We start from the raw sequence: 14,532 nt of genomic DNA on the forward strand, positions 1-14,532 counted from the left end.
AAATATTTAATGTGAGAATAAAGTCTCCACTGGCACTGATACTGAGAGTTGAATGTAAACTGAGAGCCAAGTAAGTATCTGGAGCTGTATGCAGTAAATTAAGGCTGCATGATGCGCTATCAGTGCCATTCGTTAGTATGTTCATCAGTCAACTTCAGTTGTAAATTTTTACGTACTTGTAGTAATTCATTTCTACAGTTTTTCAAAGTATATATGTCATCTAGAACAGAGGTCAGCTAACAACGGCTCAAAGGCTAAGTCTGACCTACCATCTGTTTTTGTACTGCCATAAGCTAAGAATAGCTTTTGCATTTTTAAATGATTAGGAGAAAAAACATTAATAGTATTGCATGATACATGAAAACTTCATAAAATTAAAATTTTGGCATTCACCAATAAAGTTTTATTGGAACACAGTCCTGCTCATTTGCTTACGTATTGTATATGGCTGCTTTTACACTACAACACAAAGTTGAGTAGAGACCAAATGGCCCACAAAGCCTAAAATATTTACTGCCTAGCCCTTTTGCAAACCCCTGATCTAGAACTCTGAGAAGGCTGTGACAGTCTATTTTTTTAAACGTTTTTTGATTATCATTTTACAATGTTGTGTCAAATTCCAGTGTAGAGCACAATTTTTCAGTTATACATGAACATACATATATTTATTGTCACATTTTTTTTTTTTTGCTGTGAGCTACCACAAGATCTTATATATATTTCCCTGTAATATACAGTATAATATTGTTTGTGATAGTCTTTTGGTACTGAAAACTTTTTAAAATGAGAAGCATATGTCATTATTATGTACCAGCAGTAATGGTTATATAATGACATTATTATATATTATTATTATGTATTATTATGATCTAGATTTACTGTATTTATATTGCATGTTATTATTCTTTATAGGTCTGTATTGTTAATACATCTATGTATTTAGGTATCTTTCATTATATCATCAGCAATTTCTAAAAGTGCACAACACACTTTAATTTAGTTTTCAGTGACAGAATGTTATCAGTTGACTTCATCATGTTTTTGACAAAGGTTTTTAAGTTTTTTATCCTTCGTAAATGTGGTTTTAAATACAGTTCAATGTTTGAAGTCAAAAAGTCATTGGTTAGTTCTTGGAAGTTGGAAAATTTAGTGATGTCAAAAATATTTTTAACTGCATTGTTAATGATCAAGTGTAAAGAACGGACAGGTCAAAAAATAAAGACTTTTGTGCAACCTGTTATGTTTTCTATATATACACTTAAATCCCTGGCCCCTCAATCTATTTTTTCCTTTATTATTGTTTTCGTAAGTGATTTAGTCCCGAAGAAATGTACACAGTTCTTCTTTAGTTATTTAATTTACATGGAAAATTCCAATCCAAGAGTTCACATATGGAAATATATGCATTTCTATAATCTACAAACCTAACAATAATTGCTCTTAACTTGGCATACATTAGGGATTTTATCTAAAATAATTCAGTTATGTTTTACATTTCTTTTTATCCAAACTATTCTGTTATAATTTCATAATTTTGGTTTTTTATTCCATCCTTCGGGAAGTATATTATGTTGCCAATGTTTCTATTTTGTGCAAATGTCTTCCATAACATACAATTCTGCTACAGTGTCTGCAAAATATAGCAAACTGCCATTATCTCACTCATAAAATTTCTTGAATAATCCTCTCAATGCTAACACATAGCTTTGCCAAAAACTGAATCACTCATATTAAGAGGCCATCACACTATGACAATATTTTTCTCTTTTCTGAATAACCTCTGTAGCATCGATAGTTATGAAACTTTTCTATACAGTATTTCAGTTTTGAGCACTTATATTACTATTGATGTGCATTACACTTTTTTCCATTCTTAGTAAGAATACATAATAAAAGCTGACAGTCCTTGACTACTTCATCATTCATTAGTGGAGTTTATTCTATCCCCAAAGTATTTATAATATGGACAAAAGAATCTTTTGACGTAAAATAACTATAATCTAATCATTTTCAACATTTGGGAGAATTCGTGTATAATCATATGTTCTTACCTACAGTTTATTTTGTAATATAATACTGTCTTACAAGAATTGGATCATTTTCAACAGGAGTGGCATATCCTTGTGTTTCATATTCAAATTAGATGGCCATAAACCTGGATGCCAAATAGAATGTTCAGTTTAAAAGATTCTTTTGTGTTTTTCCCCTTCAAATTGTTCTTGAAATTGTTCATTTAGAGTTGACATTGAGGTGGAAGGGAAATTTACATACATCTCCATTAATGACATATCTATGCTGCATTCTGCTGAATATTCTAGTTTCAAAATTCTTTTCTTTTTTGGTCTTCTATTTCTCTATTTATTTAACTAGCCAAAGTTTCTCTTGATCTTTTTTTCTAACAACTTCCCAATTACATCTCTTCTGATACCAATAATTTATTTAAATTTTCTTTTCAACATCCGAGGGAAAATACATCTTTTTTCAAAAATTTATAACATTTAAAAATATTATATAACATGTCTCTAAATTTTAAGTAGTTAATTTTTGCATGAACATTTCCATAGTAAAAAAAATACTCAATACTATAATATAATTAATAAATTGTTACATGGTAATCTAATTTGTATCTATGTAAAATATACTTTGTAGATTATTAACAGGGTTTGAATCATTACTTAGTAATTTATGTCATAATATAAGTACTTGTAAATTAACTGGTAACTTAGCAATACAATTCTGGTCTAGGAAACAAATGGCAGATGGTATAAACTGTAGCATATGATACCCAATTAAGCCAGTGTACTAAAACCAATAGGGGATTTTTAAAAAGATATTCACCAAGATATTTAATAAGAATTTTCTTGTTTAGAGGCCCAGTTATTTGATCAAAATGTTGGTTTTTTTAAAGTATTAAATCTATTCCTGTTTTGTAATGTAAAGCAGAATAATACAAATTTTTTCTGCTGTATTAAGCCCCTATGCAACCTTCCATTAGAAATTTGTCACATTATGCTGGTTTCAATAGAGGAAAATTCCTTACTGTCACAAGCCAGAAATGTGCTGTAATTAATATGCAGGCAATTCCTCTCTGGATCCAACACTTAGGATAAATAAAATAGTTTAAAAATCTCAATATAATAAGCATGTATACCTATGGAATCAATCCTGTTTGCTATGGCACCCTTGTGCAGCACACAACCTGAACAATGTAAACAGCAGCTATCTATAAGAGGGAATGTGGAAATACTCCCATCCAGTGCCTATCCTAGGAGTAGTTTAACAAGAATTGTTAAGTGAATGGCATGTGGTACCTAATCTGTATCTATCTTTTATTTTTTTTCTCTTTCCCATTCCCATCCTCTGTCCCAAACTTTCTTCATTTAACTTGAATCTTTATTGAAAGTTGAGATTGTTCTGAGTAATATCAAGCATTTTGTGCCTCTCAACAAAACAGTCATCCAAGCCCAAAGAAAGAGTAACTTTTAAAAATATGGAAAATTGAGGAAATGTAGTAACCCTGTATTTGGATGGGCCATCCACATAAACAGCTAGAATACAGCTACTAGTGTTTAAGAAGAGATCAATTTTAAACATGAGACAGACAATAGTGGTTCAGCAGAAGAAACTAAAATGATAATGTCTCTAAAAGCATAACTACAATTCATTTTTAAAAACGTATTAAGCATGCAGAATTTAGCACTGGATATCCATCCTAGTGGGAGAGAGAACCAACATACAGATTAATTCTATACTGCTAGAATATGACATATACTATGAAATGGGTACAGAGAAGTGCTTTGGGGAGATAAAGGAGAAAGAAATCACTATAAAAGATCGTGAAATTTTCTTTAATTGATTGATCAAATATTGATTGAGGACCTATGATGGGCAGGAACTATTCTTAGTGTTAAAGCAAAAAAAAAAAACCAGCAAAAATAATCACCCTCCCAGAGCTTACAATCCATGGATGGAATCAGACAATAAACAAGTAAAAATTAAACATCTTACATAGTGCAGAGCGCTCTGGAGAACAGTAATGGCAGAGGACTGGAGTTGTGTTGGAGACGTGCGGTTTTAGACAGGGTATACAGGAGGCCTCCACAGGAAGGCCATGTTTCAGAGAAGCCCTGAAGGAGGCCTGGGAGTAAGTCATGTGATTCTTGTTAATATCATTTGTTTTGAGGGAACTGTCTGTGCCAGAGTGTGACTGGTGAGATGGAGGAATTACACATCCAGGGAACAGTGTGAAGGCCAGTGGGGCTGGAGTGGAGAGGAAGTCCAGTTGTAGGAGACGTGGGGAGAGAGAAAACGAGGGGCCAGATCATGTAGGACCTTGGAGAGCACTGTGAGGGCTCTCTCTCTGAAGGAAAGGAAAACAAGTAGGGGCAACTGTCTCAAAACTCTGGACTGGAGATGGTAGTGGCTCAGACCAGAGTGATAGTGGAGATTGTCTGAGGTGGTCATAGAGGAACACAGAAATCTCTTTTAACATTTTCTGAGTGCCTCCCCAGATGCCAAGAACTGTACCCAGCTCAAGAGCTGGGTCTGAATCCCTTGCATGAATACTTTGTACTTCCTTGACCGATAACTCAAACCCTATTGAAACTGAGAGTTGCCCTTTCTGAAATATGCCTTCTTGCTGCTCTCAGGTCAAACTGACCTCCAGGATCCTCACTCTGACCCAACCCAGACTACTTTTCACTGTAACCCTTGGATGTGGTGACCTGAAATCCCTCATTCCCACCAGCAGCAACTTACTTCATAGTTAGAGTTATTGTCCATGAAAGGCAGAGGTGAAAACTTTCATTGCATATTTGGAGGATAGCACCCAACTGGTCTAGACACCCAAGATCACAGTGTGTGTGAAAGGTAGCAATGGAAGATGAGACTAGAAAGGCAGACTTGGGTCTGGGAGGGCCACCACATGACATTTGGACCTCATCTTCTAGGACAAGGCCAATGGACACACATCTTTTATTGCATGCTTTTTATAAGTGTTGTAAATTGGATTACTGTTCAGCAACTATTTAGTATCTTCTCTCCTTCTAGGCAAGAATATTCGATCCTACCTTTGCTGACAAGGGGGCTTGGTCATTCCCAATACATGTATATTTTTTGGGTGTATATACATGCATTACTATGCAAACACAAATACGTACAAAATATAAACATAAATTACAAATTTGAAAGGTATGAGCAGAAAACTAATTAGGAATAAAGTCCTAATAGTTTCTTTCCACATCCCAGTGGATGGTCTTAAGCACTTCCTGGGATGGTGGGTCCAAATCTGTGCTCTCAGCTATCAGATTTTGCTGTTTGAAATAAACTAAAACATTATTAGCACCTACTTTATTCCAGAAATTAGGGATAGATGCACCAAAAAAAGAAGATGATGATGACAAGGTCAGGGCACTGGTCTTAAAGAAGGTTTACAGCAGGAAAGAGCATAAAAAGTTTAAAAGAGAGTATTTTAGAAACAGGAAGTAGGGATAAGAGATTAGAGATAAGAGGAGAGAGATTTTAGTAGGTAGTTTATAAAGTATTGACTTGGCCACGAAGGAGGGACGACAAGAAGAATGGAGAAAAGAAGGGAGAGAGAGAAAAGAAAAAAATTTGGAAATAGTTTGAAATAATCCTCAGCTGGATAAAGATCTGCCTAATAACTAAACTTCAGCTCATTTCCATACATACCTATGAAATAATGGTTTATATTTATAAACTACTATTTGTAAAGTATCCTCATATACTCCATTTGATTTTAGTTTTCGTAATCCTCACAGTAACCCTATGGGACGGACATTCATATCCTCATTTGGTAACTGAAGACCACCGAGGCTTAACATTTCTTCCCTCACATCTAAAAGGATGCAGAAGAATCTGGAAACACTTTTCCCTCTGGTCTTGGAGTTAATTTTCACAGTCAGATGTGGGAAGATCTTCCTTCACTTTGAAAGATTACAGCAGTTCTATATGTTAACCTTGCCTGGTGAGCAACCAGCTAAAACTATGGTCTTGAGAAAAATGAGTTAGAGAGGCCATGTGGTTTGGGGAGTTATACAGACAATATTGCAGATGTTCTGTCAGGTGTGTTACAAAGCTCTCATCCATGTAAGGGAACACTCTGCTGAGTGTTATCTGGTGGGAACACTCTTAGTAAGAATGAATGATGTTTACCTACAACTATTTTTGAGATGTGGGGTCCTTATCTACATTTTACAATGCATAACCAAAAGCCCTGGACTCAGGAATAATAGTAAAATTTCAGAATGAATTGAAAATCAGGAAAACAACTTAATGTCTTTGATGGAGAGCAAGGTAATAAATAAAAAATGGGTTTAGAGAAGTATTGTGTTCAAGATCAAGTTCCAACAAATTAGGAGAAGTGCAAACTTAGGTTGTCTGCCATATATCCTCATCTCAAGGAGTGGTTAGGAAGCTCAAATAAGATAATAAATGGAAAGTGTTTTGAAAATTTGTTGACAGATCCAAGAAATGGTTATTGCATCAGACATACACACGTGAACAATATGAGCATTGCCTCCGCCCTCATGGAGCTTAGAGTCTCAAAATACATATTTATTGAGTGATTTATACGTATCAGGCACTGAGGTGAGCACTGGGGATAAATGGTGAGCAAGTTCTTGCTGTCTAGGTGCTTAGAACATAGGGGAGAAGTGACAAACACAAAACACACCAGCCACACAAGTAAGTGTCAAACTGAAATGGGGCAGGTGCCAGGAAGGGAAGAGGTGCCCTCTGCTATGACAGGACTTTCGCCTCACAGACCGATCATGTGAGCTCAATTCTGAATGATGATGAGAAGAAAAGCCATTTGAAGGGCAAAGAGCAGACAATCTCCAGAGACAGAGGGAGGAAGCCAGTCTATTTTACAAAAGAAAAGAAAGCCACTGTGAGTGCACTGAACAATGAGTGGGATCACAGAGCGAGATGAAGTTGGGAAGGAGGTAGGGTCCATGGCCATTCAGGCTATTTTAAGGGGATTCTCACTTTACTCCAGGAGCCCTGGGACTCAATCATAGAGTTTTAAGTCATGAAAACAGTGTGTTGAATATTATGTTCATACTGCCTTTTGTAAAGATCACAGGGTTACAATGTGGAGATCTGACTGGAATATTATGAAGCAAGAGTGACAGATAAGATAGAAAATACTGGAAGCTAATGAGCAGTTTGAACAAGAGGCAATGGTATTCCAGACTAGGGTAGAGGTGGTGGAGGACAGAAGAAATATATAGGCATTAAAATGACAGGATTTTCATGATACTTTGGATATGAAAGGTGCGGGAGATGGAAGTAAGAATGACAGGACTTTTGGCTTAGGACACTGGATGCACGATGGTGCTACTCACGGAAGTAGGATTGTTGACTATTATTCCTAAGTACAGGTCTTTTTGCTATCTGTTGTAAAATTCAGATAAGGCTCCCACATATCCTAAAACAATTACAGGTACACATCATGATCTTCATCCATTAGAGTTGCTCTAACAAAAATACCATAGATTGGGTAACTTAATAAATATTTCTCACAGTTCTGGAGGCTGCAAGTCCAAGATCAAGTCACTGATAGATTCAGTATCTGGGGAGGGCCTGCTTCTTGGTTCAAAGGCAGCTGTCTTCTCTCTGTATTGTCACAAAGCAGAAGGGGTGAGGGAGCTCTCTGGGGTCTCTTTTATAACGGCGCTTAATCTCATTCACGAGGGCTCCACCCTCACAACCTAATTATCTCCCAAAGACTCCACTTCCTAATAGCATCACATTAGGATGGATCACAACAAAGGAACTGGGGCGGGGCGAGGGATGGAATACAAACATTCAGTCCGTAACAATGATTTAGCCTCACTAAGTGAAAATGTCTGGTGGGGAGGGTATAGCTCAGTGGTAGAGTGTTAGCTTTGCATGCGTGAGGTCCTGGGTTCAATCCCCAGTACCTCCATTAAAATAAATAAACCTAGTTACTCACCCCCCCCAAAAAAGTATTAAAAATATTCTGCCCCTTGCCAGACACACTCACCAGTGTTCTTTGCACAAGTGAAGGCTTTGTGAGACAGATGGCAAAATACCTACAACATTGTCTATGTAACTTAACAAACCATATGGCCCTTCTCGCTCTAACTCATTTTTTCCAGGACCACAGATTTAGCTGATTGCTTATCAGACAAGGTTCACATACCAAACAACTAGAATCTTTCCAAATGAAGGAAGATATTCACACAGCTGACTCTGAAAATTAACCCCAAGCACAGAAAGAAAAATGTTTCCAGATCCTCTACATCACTTCTAGCTGTGAGACAGGATTTTTTTTAATAGTTTACGTGATTCTTCTGAAAACTATGTGTAATTAACTATCATTTCTACATTTAAGGTACCAAATTTAGAAGCCATAAAATTGATTACTAGTCAATCAGATGATCAATTTTTAAGACATGTCTTGACCGATTCATGCTAGATTGGAAAACCTGCTCTAGTGAGGAGTTAGATGTGCCTGAGGCTCACCATTTAAAACGTGAAATTATTTTTTAAAGAAGACAGAAACAGAGAAGTATTACCTTAGAAAGGGAAAAAGAGATCAGAGAGAGAAGAGCTATCTTTCCCCACCAAAGACCTCAAGATTTTAGTCAATAATGTTGGCAATTAATTAAGTTTACACAAAGTAGGGTATGAGCTGTTCTTTTCCTAGTGTTTCTATTTACCAGGCACTATGCACACGGAACCTAGTTTAAGCTCACAAAACCCCTCAGGTTGGTATTACTGCCATTTTATCAATGTCAAAACAGAGGTTCCTCAGCAAGTATAAAGAACTTGTCTGAGCTCACACGGCAACCTAGGCCTGTGTATTTGCCACCATCCCATGCTGTCTTCCCACACGGAATCCACCAAAACATCTCACAAGGAACACCGCCATCAAACAGTGTGCTGGGTTGGAATTCAGAGAGCCCTTTGCCCCACTAGTTACAAAGCAGTGCTTCATGAAGGAGATGACCTTGATTTTGCCACAGAGCTTGTCACTAAAAATAAATATCTGTTGATCAAGCGATTGGAAAATTAAATGAAGCAAGTAAAGGGGTATTTGGAGAAGACTGTTTTTCACTGTTTCAAAATTGGAAATACATCCTTTTATGAAACCGTGCAGACTCCTTATATTTTTCAGGAACAGTCAACAAAAAAGAAAAGAATTGAGTGTTCAGTTACTTTGAGGAAAATGAAGATCAAACATCACACTTGTAAACAAGTCTCCCAACTTTGGGGTCAAAAAGATTCTCTATAAAATGGAGGCACTTTTATTATCCCCAAAAGGTGGTCCCCGAGCTGTCCTGGACTTTCCTGCTAACTGAACACATGGCTGAGGGGCTGACCTCAGCTTCTCCTCTGAGCCTCTCTCTGCATGACTAGTGAGAACCTGCCTTCCTGGGAAATGCCCACACTTAACTTTGTTGGGCTCCTGTCCCTGTTTCACCAGCCTCAAAGTTTAATCGTAATTCCATCACGAGAACATGAATGAATCACATACAATGAAATGATAGATTCTCCAACATTCTTGAGCAAGATGGGCTAAGTCTTATGTTACATTTGGCCCATGTAGACTTGGCTGAAGGCGCACCTCAAATTCAGGTGGAGCTAAAGAAGGACCGCCTTGTAGTCTTATAGTTTCCTCGTGGTGATACCTTGCATTTTAAAACACATACTCTTTAGTTTTTTTCTAATTCTCTTCCGGCTTCACCTACATGAACCATAAATAATTGGGTTTTATTTTTAATCAATTCAATGAGAGAAAAATAAACTGATTATTTCTCCTTGAATGAAGGAAGCCAGGAAGGGAGGAGATTTTTCACTCTACAACTGCGTATGTTTTGGTGATATTGGCAAAACACAAAGGAGGCATTGTGTGTCCTAAATCAAATAGAGCACAGCCTCCAAGACACCGTGGGATGGGGCCCCTCTCCTCTGCCCTTTCCTCCTAACACTCCTCTATACGATGGTTCCTCTCCAACCACACCAACCTTCTCTCTGTTCCTCAGATAAACCGAGCTTGTTCCTGCTGAGACCACAGCACCTCGCTACTCCCTCTGCCCAGAACACTCTGCTCCCAGGTTAGATGTACAGTTTCCTTCTACTTGTCATTCATGACTCAGCTGACATGTCGCCTCCTCTTGTTTTCCCAGGTCACTCTCCCTAATAGCAGCTGTGAATCCCTCTCTTTGTGGCTGTGTTTTCTTCATAGCACTGTCCCGTCTCTGAAATATCCTGTTCATTTGTGTTTGGTTGTTTTCTGTCTGTGTCCCCCATCTAATACAAGCACCCCAAGAGCAAGGACCTTGTCTGTCTTGTCCACCAACACATCTCCAGAGAACTGAACTTGTGCCTGATGCAGAGTTCTCAATAAATATTTGCTGCATGAATGAATTAACAAATAAATAACTATATGAACGAATGAATGATTGATTTCTATGAAAGTTGCAGTAAAGTCCCTCATACCCTCTAAACACAGCCAGGAGTTATGGTAAATCCGCAGTCTGCTACAGAAGAGGCGAATAACTCTGGGAACAAGGTTCCATCCTTGATACTCATTCTTATGGTTTAGCCAAACTCCAACCAATGAAAAAGTGAGAAAATCCTTCTTTATATTGCCATGTCTAGGTTTTTCTCTTTGTGCCTAAAGATGATAGTCCTGAATAAAAGTCAACAAATAGAAATCCGTCATATAGTAACAAAATACCTTCTTCCTTCATAATTAAAAGGATTTCAATAGAGGCAAGCAGTTCTTGGTTTTCTCAACTTAACGTATTCCAAAGACTGTTTCTGCAGTTCAACGGGCATAAAATTTAATGCATGCAGCTTACATTCTTTGGGTCTACTTCATCTTAATTAATTTCTGAAAATTTCCACTTCATGTTCTCCCTCCCTCTTCCTCCTCCCCCACCTCTGGCAGTATATGCCTCACTTTAAAATACAGATAAGGATTTGAGGGCCATAGAATGGCCATATCTTGAATCATGGCCACAGTCAGAAGGACAAAGAAAACAAGGATGTTATGTCACAAAATGTTTGAACTAGGAAGATCTCTCTTTTACTAAAGAAAAGCCACGCATAATGGCTGCCTGACTTTTTTAATTTATGGAGGCAAAAATATTTTGTTTCACTTAATACTACATATAGAAATATAATAATCTAAAACATATGCCATTCTGTTTAAAGCTATTTGTCATTCTTGTTGAAAATCAGTACCATTCAAATCATTGTATTCATATATAGAATACATTTTACCTCTTTATGAAGAGGAAAATTTAAATATTTAACATTTATTAACATTGAATAGTGCCTATTCAAATACATTTTCAAAAAAAACATTAAAAACAATCAGCTAAAAATTAAAATTTCCTTTTATTTGGAGTTTAAAACATTAAAGATTTAATGACCAACATTTAACAAATAGTAAAAACAGTGATAAAATAAATGAAACGAAAATAGTTTCTACTGATGTAAATGTCTTTACATTTAGGGAAATTTGACAAATTGCCTCCAGGAAAAAAGTTTAGCCAGTATATGGATTAAAAAAGCATTGTATGATGGGCAAAGAGTGGACATTTTCATTAACCAGCATTTTCCTCTACAGAATGGGTTTCTCCAGCTTCAGTGTGCCTTATGCCCCCATTTATAGGCTAAATTCTTAACCTGCCTCTAAGCTAATATTCAGTAAGTGAGGTAATTCTATGACTCAAATTGATCTTCCACTATCCTTAATTTTTTGCAGGCAAACTGACCCTCTCAACCTAATCTCAAATGCATGTGGCTAGTTTTTGTCACTTTAAAATTGTACTGCACAAGCAGAAGACCTACACAGACATTTCTCCAAAGACATACAGTTGGCCAACAGGCACATGAAAGGATGCTCAACATCACTATTTGTTAGAGAAATGCAAGTCAAAACTACAATAAGGTATTACCTCAAAATTGCAAAAAATTGCCAAAAAATTATCATCACCCCAAAATAAAACCCAGTATCCATTAAGCAGTCACTCCCCATTCCCTCTTCCCCCATTCCTTGGCATCTATCAGTCTGCTTTCTCTCTCTACAGATTTACCTACTCCAGATATTTCATAAACTGGAATCATACAATATGTGACCTTTGGTGTCCATCTTCCTTCACTTAGCATAATGTTTTCAAAGTTTGTCCATATTGTAGCACAGATCAGTACTTAATTCCTCAATAAATTATGGCCAAATACTATCCCATTGTTTGTATATAAGTTTGTTTACCTATTCACGCACTGATGAATATCTGGATGGTTTTCATCTTTTGACTATTGCCAATAGTGTTTCTGTGAACATTCACGTATAAATACTTGAGTAACTGTTTTTATTTCTTTTGGATATAAAACTAGGAGTGGAACTGCTGGGTTACATACACAGTTACTCTATGTTTAACTTTTTGAGAAACTGCCAAGCTATTTTCCACAGCAGCTGAGCCATTTTGCATCCCCACCAGCAATGTAAGAGGGTTCCAATGTCTCCACATCCTTGCCAGCGCTTGTTGTTTTCCATTTTGGTTTCTCCTTTTCTTTTTTTGGTTTTTGGTTTTAATTATAGCTATCTAAGTGGGTGTGAGGTGGCATCTCACTGTGAACTTTCCATTGTTTTTACATACAGCTTGAACACAGAGAACTCCACCAACTAATTTTCTTAACAATTTTTGCTGTTGTCTTGTAAGGCGTCTCCCCACCCCTAGGCATATGCCATTTTCTAACATAACAACGACAATAACAAAAATGAGACTAGCTGACCCTTACATAGTGCTGGTTGCTTTACATGTATTATTATTATTATTATTAAGACTCAACCCTCACAACAACTCCATGAGGTATTGTTCACTCCAGCTTACCAACGAGGAAACAGGCCACTAAAGAGCTCAAGTGTCTTGTCCAAGCTCTACAACCAGTAAATCCTGAAGCTATAATTCAAACCCCATCTGCCACTCAAGTTCATTTTTCCCTTTTGTTTCCAGTATGTATCCCAAAGTAGTTGAAACCCAGAGGCCTTATAGACAGATGCAAAGCTTATTAATGCAACTTATTACATACAATACAGAGTTTGAAATCAGGCACTCATGCTATATTTTAACCATAAATGTGTGATTAGGATTTTAGCTCTTTGCTTTAAAAAGACTGTTGTTATATGTGCCCCTAAATGTACTTCCACTTTTAGTAAGGGTCAAGCATCCTTCATCCAAGCTGGGCGGGTAATGGGAGGGCTCCCTAGTCAGGCCAGGGGAAGCCCGTGGCCTGTGATGGTGCTCCCTCCAAGACCTACACCATGAAACAAGGATCTGGCTTTGACACTATGAATTTCTCCACCAGCCTCCCCCATGAACAGAAGCAAAATCTGAGCAGGGTAGTAAGAAACTGTAAACTTTAGCCTTCCTCTTTGAACCCTCTCAGGCCTTTAAGCACTGGAAACAGCAAGGACATTTCATGTCTCTGTGTAAAGAAAAAAAAGCCAGTTTCTCCTGTACCTTTGGACTTGAAACTCGGCTCCTCATCAGTTCCTGAATCAGCTCCAGACAGATAGGAAGAAACTCCTCTCCTTGACCCCAGAGCAGAACATTCCTTTCAAAACCTCCTCATTCCCCCCAATCACATCAGTCTTCAGCTAGTAAAGAAAAATGAGTTTAAAAAAAATTTTTTAAGAGTTACTTAGTAACAAAAATCATGACCCGCTGCTAAGGATGTGATCAGGCAATACCACACTATGACAGAGAATGACTCAGAAGGTTATATAATGTTCTTAAATCCCCCAGAGGGTCCAGAGAGCCCTGTAACCTCTGCCCTCCTCATGCTTGTCATTCCAGCCTGACCGACCAGTGTCCTGGCGGTGTTCGTGGTGTGTGGCCATCCCATCTGACAAGAGAGAGCAAGCCTGCCATTCTACCCGGTCTGTCACTACCCGGAAGAGAAAAGAATGAACATCCAGCGAGCACCTACTATGTGCCAGGCACTTTACAGACATAAGAAGTAGCAATGGATGAGAGGAGGGCCCAGGAGTCAAGGAGACCAAGGTGTGATGCTCACCTTCACCTCTCATCACCTGAGCGACTCCAGGCAAGAAATGTAACCACTCTGCATCTCACTTTGCTCATCCATAAAATCTACTGGTTCATGAATCATAAAGATGACGGTGAGGATTGCATTTCATAACACTGTCAAGGGCTTTGCACGTAGCCTGGATCAGAGTAATGGCTCAGTGAGTATTAGCTATTAACAGCAGTGCTATCACTATTATTGTTCCAGTATCTCCCATTCTCTTCTTAAGCAGAGAAAGCTCCGAATGGGAAGAACTCAGCTCTTCCCAATTACTCCCAAGAGACTTCTGAGTGGTTCCTCTCACCTGGATGTCCCTGCCACCAGGAAGCATCTAAATGGAGAATTTGATGCATTGCTCTTAACCTTAGTAATGCCTGCTCCATCGTTGCCAAAACACAAATCCTTATAGTTCTTTCTAAATGGGGTTGTGAAGACAGG

General features: G+C 37.7%; 1 protein-coding gene and 1 non-coding gene across 2 annotated transcripts in view; one reads left to right on the forward strand and one right to left on the reverse strand.

The window, feature by feature from the left end:
• The window catches only part of TTC29 (tetratricopeptide repeat domain 29), a 724,023-nt gene that overhangs the window by 555,915 nt on the left and 153,576 nt on the right, over positions 1 to 14,532 (reverse strand). The window lies entirely within an intron of this gene.
• TRNAA-UGC lies at positions 7,880 to 7,951 on the forward strand. Its single transcript has one exon. It is a non-coding gene; the product is annotated as a tRNA-Ala (tRNA).

The sequence above is a fragment of the Camelus ferus genome, chromosome 2, assembly GCF_009834535.1.
Source record: "Camelus ferus isolate YT-003-E chromosome 2, BCGSAC_Cfer_1.0, whole genome shotgun sequence".
Classification (NCBI taxonomy): Eukaryota; Metazoa; Chordata; class Mammalia; order Artiodactyla; family Camelidae; genus Camelus; species Camelus ferus.